Source organism: Astatotilapia calliptera, chromosome 13 (genome assembly GCF_900246225.1).
Source record: "Astatotilapia calliptera chromosome 13, fAstCal1.2, whole genome shotgun sequence".
Classification (NCBI taxonomy): Eukaryota; Metazoa; Chordata; class Actinopteri; order Cichliformes; family Cichlidae; genus Astatotilapia; species Astatotilapia calliptera.
In genome coordinates this window covers 5,831,680-5,842,777 of record NC_039314.1, presented here as the reverse complement: position 1 = coordinate 5,842,777, position 11,098 = coordinate 5,831,680, and positions in this window count along the sequence as shown.

Genomic DNA, 11,098 nt, shown 5'->3' with positions numbered 1-11,098 from the left:
AAGCTGTCACGTAGACTAAGCACAGCATGCACAGTGCACAAAGAGTTTTAAGTGTCATGGATAGTATTATAGATAGTACTGTAAAGAACTCAGGCCTTTGGAATTATTTCAATTCAGTGATTTGAACCTGAAATGATTTTTTATCACATAATGAATATCCTGTCTTTTTTCAGATTTTTTTTTTGTTATGAAACATTGTTATGCAATATCTAAAATAAGCACAGGGCAGTGCGATTTGGAATGCAATCTGTGCTCACATTTAGATTACACCAAATCCCACTTATATAGGTTTAGAGAGGATTATAAAAGTCATTTTAATTCAAATACGTTTAATCTTGTATTTTTTCTCCACAACATAATTAAATTAGTGAACATATTCTCTTGATTTAGTTTACTGAAACCTGAACATTTACTGTCACCATCCTCCCGTCTGTTCTGTGCTGGATATCAAGTGCAGTTGATTTCACTGATTGCACAACAACACATCTATAGTTAGGCTTTTTTAACAGGTTTAAAAAAGAATAGGAACACTTTTTAGACAAAGAATTGGAAAACTAATGTAAAAATGTGTGAAACAATATTTGTCTGAAAAAATAATATCACAAGAGAGTTACTTCATCCATGCCTGAAGTGGATTTTCTGCAGAAATACCTGCAGTTATTTGAAATGAAGCGATCATAAATATAGGGCTGACAGTTCTCAGATCACAGCTACAAACATTCTACAGCCACAGTCACAGTGCAACATATCAGGAGCCCACATCTCTTTTCAATTGACTGCTAAGATCTCGATGATATTTATGTATTTGTACTATCTGTACTGTCTTTTGAACGCAGTTGTGGCAAATACATAAACTAAACATGCAATATGATAGAGAATATATTTCTTAGAGCTTCACTTTTTTATCCCTCAGTGTGTGTAAAGTGTATGAGCTCATAAATCTTGAGGAGGAGTCAGTTGCTGTTGAGCATTAAAATGTAACTGTTTTTTTATTTTTCCTCTTTGTTTGTGTGTAATGTCCCAATGTGATCCCTGTTTAATCTGTAAGTGGACTCTCATTAAAACTAAACCACGCTTTTAACAATATTACATCAAATTTACTGAATACGTGTTAGCTCAGTACAGTGTGAGCGTTTGTAATGCTTAGCTAGCTAGGTGACACTGGATTATAGAAACAGCAGAGCCATTTGAAGGCTTAACACTCTGTCTCACACTGAGCTTTAAAACTCGAACAGAATTATTTTACCCAACTAAAAAACTTTTTTACTGTGTCATAGAACTAATTTAGCACGCTGCATCTCATCAACAATTAGAAAGCTAATGTTAGCATGCTAATGTTAGCACCTTGTCACTTGACAACCATCTTGAAACCCCTCGGGGTTATTGGCATTTTTTTGAAGCAATATCTTAAAGATCGATTATAAATATATTGATCAATCATAGAATATATGTATATATGCACCACATCGCCTCCTTAACAGTTTGGCCTATCTGAACAGAAGTTTGCATGATCATCACAGAGATTATTAACATCTTTTTTTTTTTTTAAGATTTATTATATATCCCAAATCGTTTGATTTTAGTATGTATTATATTCATCTTATCATCCTCCCACGAATTTGGTGTTATATTTGCCGTTTGTTGCAAAAGTCATACTCAACCCATATCACTCATGTAGCTTAAAGATCATCAAATTTTCTGACCGCCACAGAATTTTGTTTGAGTTGCCACTAAATGCAATATGAAGAATTAGAAATAAAGTCCTTAAATATCACAGAGAAACAGCTAAACAAACAACAATTCATTCAAGTAAAGTCGAAGACTTTTTGGACGATCATCAGGCCTGCACAGACCCTACAGCAAGTACTGCTAAACCTTAGGTTAAACTTCAATTTCAAAATGTTTTGTGGATGTTGGCAATCATTACTGTGTTATATACAGAATAATATAAATTAATTACAACGGAGGCAGCAGTTTGAGGTTAAATAATGACCCTGTGGGTAACTGACAGCCTGGATGTGAATCCAGTAGGGTACAATGTGTATTACAATTGGGACTGTGAATTATTGACCAGTAATAATGGTCATTTTTACTGGCCATACCAACATTATGACATTCCATGTAAACGTCACAACCAAGGTTTACAGATGAATTTTAGTTGTCTTTAAAACTGAACAAGTTTCTCTTTAGCCTGACTATGTAGCTTGCGGGGAAAATAAACAATACACATATGTATTTATTATCACAATATGAAGTAGTATAATTAAAGACAATAAGCAAAATGAAATAACTTAACCAGGCATGTCTGTGCCACTCAGACACTGACAGAAATAATTAACAGTTATTACTTTACTTTTACATTACTTTTTATAAAAATAATGGACTAACACAAACATTTTGAGATAAAACTACTGACATTTTTGATACAAAATGCCTGGTACAGGGATACTGAATGACAGTTCAGGATCTCTTTAATGCCTTCTTGCCAGTATCCACTTTGCTTGTTTGAGTTTTGCTTTTGGCTAGCGCATGGAGACAAGGAGTCACATTCACACTATACCATTCAGATGTGGGTGGACCTAAAAGTGCACCGATAAGATCCATTCTCAGCAGTGTAAGCTACTCCCTATTGGTCCTTTAAATCTTCACAGTACTGTATCTTTCTGAGGAATGCCTCAAGCCAAGATAGCACTTAATTAACCAGCTGCTGACAGTCTCATGTTTCATGTTGCAACCATGAGTCATTCTTTGACTGTGAAGTCAAGTGATAACCTCAAGGACTACAAATGAAGCTGATGCTGAAGTGCCAATAAGTTCTTCTAATCCTCTAATAGCCATTTCAAATGCTCTATCTGACATCACTTTTAGTTTCTGGTATTAGTTATTCTATTAGACTGTGTGCAGTTGATACAGTTGGCCTGTTGCACTAGTACAGCATCTGGATTTATGTTGTTAACCAAGGTTTCTAGCATCATCATAGCTTCAGGTGATAAAAAACACATTTTATGGTTTCAATAAAAGTCCAAAACCAGTTGACAATGTCATAGCAGCTACATAAAAATGTTATATAGAGTCTAAGGTGAATAACGATTCTCACAAACAGTCAACTGTGACAGGTGCTCTATGTTGTTAAGCTAAGTAAATCAAAAGACATGTTATTTTCTGTGTCTTTGTGTAGTTAAAGCAGCAGCTGGACTCCCCTGGCATCATTGTTGCTGAAGTTTGCAGGAACTGGCTAAATTTGGCCCCGGTGGTTTGATTGTTTAAAGCACAGGCTGTAAACAGTCATATACAGGAGACTTTTGAACAGCTAGAAAGGTGAGAGGTTGGTGACAAGAAAACTCATGAAACATGGCACGGCGAAATAAAGTGTGACCTTCAGAAATACAACTGGCTTGAAATAAAAACGATGAGGAGGTTGCAACACTTTTGAAAGAAGTTGCTATGAAAGAGAAAAGTCAAACTGAAGACAAAAATAAAATCCTTGAAAACATTATGAAAATATCTTTAGAAAAAACTTTTTTACTTGTTGTTTCATTGGTGACACTTGACTGTTTTCTTCTCTGTTGATTACAGTCAGATAATTAATCACATTACCTGAAATGTAACCTGATTTAAGGCCAGTTACATACTGATAACTATGTGACTTGACAAGTAAATTAAAATCTACTAGCATCTTCTCCCTCTGGTTTTCTCAAAAATGCTTTACAACTAAATGTACGGCAGCTAGGACTAGGATTTGTTTGTGCTGTGTGAACGCATTTGGGCTCATTTCAGTTTAAATGACAAATCTTTCTTGTTAAACTCCTTTAGTCGTTGCGATTGTCTTTCCAAATTTAAAACTCAGTTTTCAGCCAAACAACATGAATCACAGCAATGTGTTGCAACGTGCGCCTGGGAGTAAGCAGTCCTCACACTCATCTCCCTTTACTGCTGTCTTGTGAACAGAGACGTGGAGAAACAAGAACTTTTGTCTGCCTACCCTGAGGGAGCAGATACAACTTCACAGCTAAAGAATGACTTGATTCTGAGAGGAGCTTGCTCTTTATTTTGGTTTGTCTATTTTTCTAACTTCTTCCTGTTTGCTAACCAATTTTCTAACCACAGACTTCTACTGTTTTGGTCAAAATGGAGATGGACCCCAGAAAAGGAGGATGCTCTGAGAGACTGCTATGACACCACAGACTGGGATGTGCTCCTGAGCCCACATGGTGAGGACATAGAGGGGGCGACACACTGTCTTACAGACTACCTCAACTTTTGTGTGGACACGGTCGCCCCTGCTAAGACGGTACGGTGTTATCCTAATAACAAACCGTGGGTAACACAGGAAGTCAAAGCTGTCCTCAACATGAAGAAGAAGGCTTTCAGGAGCAAAGTGAAGGAGGAGATGAAAGCAGCACAGCGGGAGGTGAAACGCTGCCTGAGGGAAGCAAAGGACACCTACAGGAGGAAGGTGGAGCAGAAGTTGGAGAGGAACAATATGAGGGAGGTCTGGAATGGTGTGAAAACCATCACAGGCCACAACACCAAGAAAAGCACAGTGGGGGGGACTGTGGAGAAGGCAAACGAACTCAACAACTTCTTCAACAGGTTTGACCAGCCCACAACCCCCCCACCCTCACCCTCACCTTCACTACAGAGTCCTCTCCCCACTCTCCTGCCTCCCTCGCTTCCCCCCCTTCCTGACACCATGACACCCCCCTCCTCCAATCCCTCTCTCAGCAGCAAGACATCTCCCCCCCTCCCCTCCTCCCAAACATCTCCCAGTGTCACAGTGGATCAGGTCAGGAGGCAACTGAGGAAGCTTCGCCCCAGAAAGGCAGCAGGCCCAGACAAGGTGTGTCCTAGGATGCTAAAGGCGTGTGCTGCTGAACTTGGGGAGCCGCTACAACGAGTCTTCAACCTCAGTCTGCGACTGGGGAGAGTGCCCGCCCTATGGAAGACATCCTGCATCGTCCCGGTCCCCAAAAAGAACCGGCCCAATGAGCTGAATGACTTCCGACCGGTGGCACTGACGTCACATCTTATGAAGACTCTAGAGCGGCTCTTCCTCAACCTCCTCCGACCACAGGTACAACATGCTCAGGACCCACTACAGTTTGCATACAAGGCGGGTGTCGGAGTGGAGGATGCCATCCTGTACCTCTTACACAGAGCCCACTCACACCTGGATGGGGGAAAAGGCACGGTCAGGATCCTGTTTCTTGACTTTTCCAGTGCCTTTAATACCATCCGGCCCTGTATGCTTCAGGAAAAACTGAACAGGATGGAGGTGGACCCCTGCCTGGTGGCTTGGATCTCCGACTACCTCACCGACAGACCACAGTACGTCAGGCTGAAGGACATCACGTCTGACACAGTGGTCAGCAGCACAGGAGCACCACAGGGAACTGTGCTGTCCCCTCTTCTCTTCACCCTGTACACCTCTGACTTCTGCTACAACTCTGAATTATGCCACATTCAGAAGTTTGCAGACGACACAGCCATCATGGGGTGTATCTGGGATGATCAGGAAGAGGAGTACAGAAGTCTGGTGAGGAACTTTGTCGCATGGAGTCACACAAACCACCTGCAACTCAACACCTCAAAGACTAAGGAACTGGTTGTGGACTTCGGGAGGTCCAGAGAAGGTCCACTGCCGGTTCAGATAGAGGGGGAGGAGGTGGAGGTGGTCAACAAGTACAAGTACCTCGGGCTGTGGGTGGACAATAAACTGGACTGGTCATGCAACACAGAGCACCTGTATAAAAAAGCCCAAAGCCGACTGTACTTCCTCAGGAGGCTGAGGTCTTTTAACATCTGCAGGAAGCTCCTGAGGATGTTTTACCAGTCGGTGGTTGCTGGAGTACTTTTCTATGCTGTGGTGTGCTGGGGGAGCAGCACAGCAAAGAGGGACTCATCCAGGCTGGAGAAACTGATCAGGAGGGCTAGCTCTGTGGTCGGCATGAAGCTGGACACTCTGGTGACAGTGGCAGAGAAAAGGACATTAAAGAAACTGATGGACATTATGGACAATGCTGGGCATCCTCTGCACACGGCCATAAACAACCAGAAGAGTCTGTTCAGTGACAGGTTGCTTCTCCCCAAGACAAGAACTAACAGACTTAAAAACTCCTTTGTCCCACACGCCATCAGACTGTTTAACTCCTCTCTGGAGGGGAGAGGGAGGGGAAACAGGAGGACAAAGGAGGGGGGAACAACTAAGCTGTAGTGCCTCTGCACCTCACTGTACAATACCTTGTGCAATACTTTTTGTAAATAGTCAACAGTGCAATAGACTCAATACTTGAAATGTGCAATTCACTTGTATTTTTATCTTTTTATTCCTATTTATTCTATTTATCCCCTTTGTATATTTTATTTATATTTGTCTCTGTATTTATATATGTGTGTGTGTGTGTGTATATATATATAACAGTTCTGTAACTGTAACTTCGGTCGTTGCTGTGCTTTTTTTGGAAGTTAGACATTAGTCTCACCTCCATTCTGAAAGAGTTATTCTGTGCTGTTGTGCGGCACCCAGCAAAATCAGGTGTGTGTGTTATCACACATGAACAACACCCATCTGAAAAATGTTTGTCCTGAACTCTCTGTACTGAAACTGTGGGGGCTGCTTTCCTGTTGGATTACTATAAAATATGTTTCCTTGTGATTCTTTCTGAAATCCAGTCAAGGACAGGAGGCTTTTGCAGCATGGGGTTGTGAAATCACAGTGGTGTTTCTGTTTATAATACACTCTTATTATCCTTGTAGTGTAGTTAAGGACGTAGCCACTTACTTTATCAGATTGCAGTATATTACACATGTCATACACTCACTGGCTGCTTCATCAGGTACACCTGTTTAGCTGCTTGTTAATACAAATATCTAATTAGAATTAGTCATGTGGATGTGGTTGAGACAACCTGGTTAAATTCAAATGGTAATTTACACGACTTTAAACGTGGCATAGTTGTTGAAGCCATCTCAGGGTTTACAGAGAAAGATCTGAAAAGAGAAAATATCAAGTGACCTGCAGCTCTCTGGGGTCTCTGGCTCTTTGATACTAGATCTTAGGAATGGCCAGACTGCTTCAAGCTGACAGGAACGCAATAGTAACTCGAATTCTCACTTGTTAAAATCAGGATATGTTGAAAAGCATCTTTGAATGCACAACATGAACTTTGTAGCAGATGCGCTACAGCAGCAGAAAACCACACTGGGTGCTAATCTTTTCAGCTAAGAACAGGAAACTGAGACTACACATGGGCTAACCAAGATTGTACAAGACTGGAGAAAATGTTGTTTTCAGGTTTCAATTTGTGGTGCAACATTTAGATGGTTGGGTCAGATTTGACATAAAAAGAAATAAAAACATGGATCTACCGGGCCAACAAGCTGCTGGTTGCTCCATAGACACCCTGTTGCAATCCAGTAGAGAGGGAGATTTGCATCATGCATATGCAGCTGAGAAATCTGTGTGATAGTGTTATATCAATACGCATCAAAATCCCTGAGGAATGATTCCATCATGTAGTTGGATCAATCTATGAATCTATGTAAAATTAAGGCAGTTCTGAAAGCAAAAGAGAGTCCAACCTGGTAGCAAAATGTACCTAATAAAGTGGCCGGTAAGTATATGCAACATGCAGTAGGCAGTAGTATAACATGTAGAAGGATGAAGCCCTTCTTATGCAGATAAAACTCTGCTGTAAAAGACTCTTTTTATGCACATTATTTCTTCACTATCCAAATGATTGAATCCTGGTGTTTCAATCACTTCCATGTTCACAGATGTATGAAATCAAGCACCTAGTGATGCAGACTGCTTCTGCGAGTATTTGTGAAAGAATGGGTCACTCTCAGCTGCTTAGTGAATTCCTGTGTGGATGTACAACAAGTCCACTCGTGAAAGTTCCTCACTACTAAATATTCCACAGTCAACTGTTAGTGGTGTTATAACAAAGTGAAGTGATTGGGAAAGACAGCAAGTCAGCCATGAAGTGGTGGACAATGTAAAATCTCAGAGCAGGGTCAACAGATGCCCAGGAGCAGAGTGTGCAGATGTCGCTAACTTGCTGCAGAGTCAGTCGCTACAGACCTCCAAGCTTCATGTAAGCTTCAGATGAGCTCAAAAACAGTGCGTAGAGAACTTCATGGGCTTCACTGGTCAAGCAGCATGCATCTAAGCCTTACATCACCAAGAGCAATGCAAACTTTGGGTGCAGTGGTGTAAAGCATGCCACCACTGGACTCTAGGGCAGTGGACACATGTTCTCTGGAGTGATGGAACAGGCTACTCCACTGGTAATCCAATGAACGAGTCTGGATTTGTTAGCAATTTCATGCTCCCAACTATATGGGAACAGTTTGAGGATGACCCTCTTCCTGTTCCAACATGACTGCACACCAGTCCATAAAGCAAAGTCCATAAAGATATGGATGAGATGGTTTGGTGTGGAAGAACGTGACTGGCCTGCACAGAGTCCAGACCTCAAGTCAATGGAACACCTTTCGAATGAATTAGAGCATATAATCACTGTGAAGGCAGACAAATACTTTTTTTTGCATTTACTGTTTAACTTGTTTCTATTTCTATTCTGTTTTTCCATGACATATGTTCCTAAAAAACAAAAACAAAAAATGACAAAAATGACAGACTGACCGAACAAATAAACAAAGCCCAGTGGAAGAGTCTTTGGTTTAATGCCTGCTAGTGAGGTTGCTGACTTTTTTTTAGGCTCAACTCAAAATCTCAGACTTCAAAAGTGTTGATAGATTTGCTTTCACAATGTGCAACTTCCAATCCCAGAATTTCTGATTTAAAGAAGATTTGGGAGAATACCAGGCAATGTCAGACTTTATGTAAACAAACCATGTACCTGTTAGTCTGGTTAATTCATTAGTGGTGATATGTCTACTGCTGCTTTGAAATTTTACTACAGAAAAGTACAATAGGTCATTTAACTAACCTTTACTGCCCTTTCTTGAAATGACAAGGCCACGCACCAAACACATAAAAGAAAAAAGGTGTGTGAGTTAGTTGCAGCTTTTATGCCAAAATATGGGAGGATATAATCTGAGTAAGATAAAACAGAGTTGTGAACTTCTGGTGAACTTACATGCACAGATTAGTAGAGGAAGCAACATATACAAAGCAAGAAGACTACGTCACTTTATGTCCTCCTCCACAGGAAGCTTTCTGCAGCCCACAGCCTAGATCGGAAATTCTATTTTTGTAGGTTTGCCACATCACGACAGGCAGGAAGACATGCTTCAGAGGTTTATTTGGAAGCGTTGTTTCAGTCAGGCTTGACCACATTGTTTTATAACAGGAACTTGCTGAAATTAGGGTTTTCTTTAAAGACCCGGGAGTTAATAAATAAAAACGTGGAAGTGGAAGGAAACCAAATTGGTTTAGAGTTTATCTAAGCAACAAGAGAGTGGTTTTACGTCTTAAGTCTAGAGCTTAACAACTGTAGTTGCATTTTAACCACATAATTGTATAACTTTAGAGGCAGTCTAACGCACACTCAGTTGAATAGCTGGCTGACGTGTTTAGGATATTACTCGGTCAACTGTCTGATAAAGATGATTTTATAGCTCACAAGAGAGAATACACAATAGATGTAAAGCTGAAGAGAAAAGCAGCATAAGAAATGTGGCACACACTGCCCTCTGCAGACTGTGGGTTGTCTTTTCAAAAAAATGTCCTTAATGTACATATCCAACATATTGTAAAAGGTGTGAAACACAATGTAAGCATAACAGATGTAGACATAAAACAAATGCTTTCATTCACAGCTTGTCTTTTCCTTTTAGCTGCCACCAGGATGCTGTGTCAAACAAACAAATGTTAAACAAATGACAACGGAGTAGGGAAGGCACACATGTACCAGGGATGTTATAGATCTGACTCTGATTTTGCAAAATTAAAATATGGAAAATTTCTGTATTGGATCGCAACACACTTGTCTTGTTAATTGATTATTTTGATCCTACACAACATGTAACACCCACTCAGACATTTCATCAGTATGCACTCTCATACTGAGCCACAAGTGTCACTTAATATTCTCTTTTTACTACATTAAGCGAGCCATTTTTAAACTCTGTTTTTGCTCATCTTAAGTAATTTCAATTGTTTTGGTGTCAGACTGATTTTTAACTTTAACACATTTATTTGGTTGTATTCTGCTTCACTTATTAAATCTATTGGTTATGTGTAAGTTAAAAATTTCTTCTGACTGAATGACTAAAATTTAGCATGGAGCAGTCAGCTGCTAGGGACAATCAGTACAATTAAGATAAAGCCACTTGACAATGACCTATAAATTATTCATTAACCTCTGTTGTTACGGACATCTTAGCAGAGAATCCGTTTTAAATAATTTTAGGCACTTTGTTACTTGAAACCTGTTACAAATTTGTTCCAATCTCTTTAGTTGAATCTTTGGAAAATGCCAAAGACACCACAGTCTGATAGACATAAATAGAATTTTTGCAGGAACAAGATGATTCTCAAAGAGCTGTTACAGGACCTGACACAGGACCTTCTGTTCATCCATCTACTGCTCACTGAAACCTCATCAGAAGCTTCATCAGGAGAACCGTCACCATGTTTCTCTTCTTAAGAAATGCCAAGGTATACAAAATTACACAAGAACTGCGCTGAGAACCAGTGTAAATACAAAACAGACTTATGGAGTGATCAATCTAGATTTGAAATTTTCCAATCAAATTAGGGTCATACATACAGAAGATGTCAGGAGAGATACAATAGTGAGTGTCTACAGCCGTAAAACATAGTGGCAGCTGTGTCATGGTTTCAGACTGCATTTGAACCAGTCTGTTGGGGAGAAAAGTACCATCAGATTATAATCTATTTCAGTACCATCTGGAAATCATCTGATTGCCAACCGCTTCAATTTTTAGTACAACAATGATCCCCAAACAGTGCCAATACAATAAAAGCAATGCAACACCATCAACCATTGATGGGCCTCCTTAGAGCCCAGATTATTATAGCAGACAAAGAACAGAATAAAAGCCAACACCCAAAGAAGAGCTCCTTCCAGAAGTGTGGAGAACTATTCCAAAAGAAATCACGAGGAGA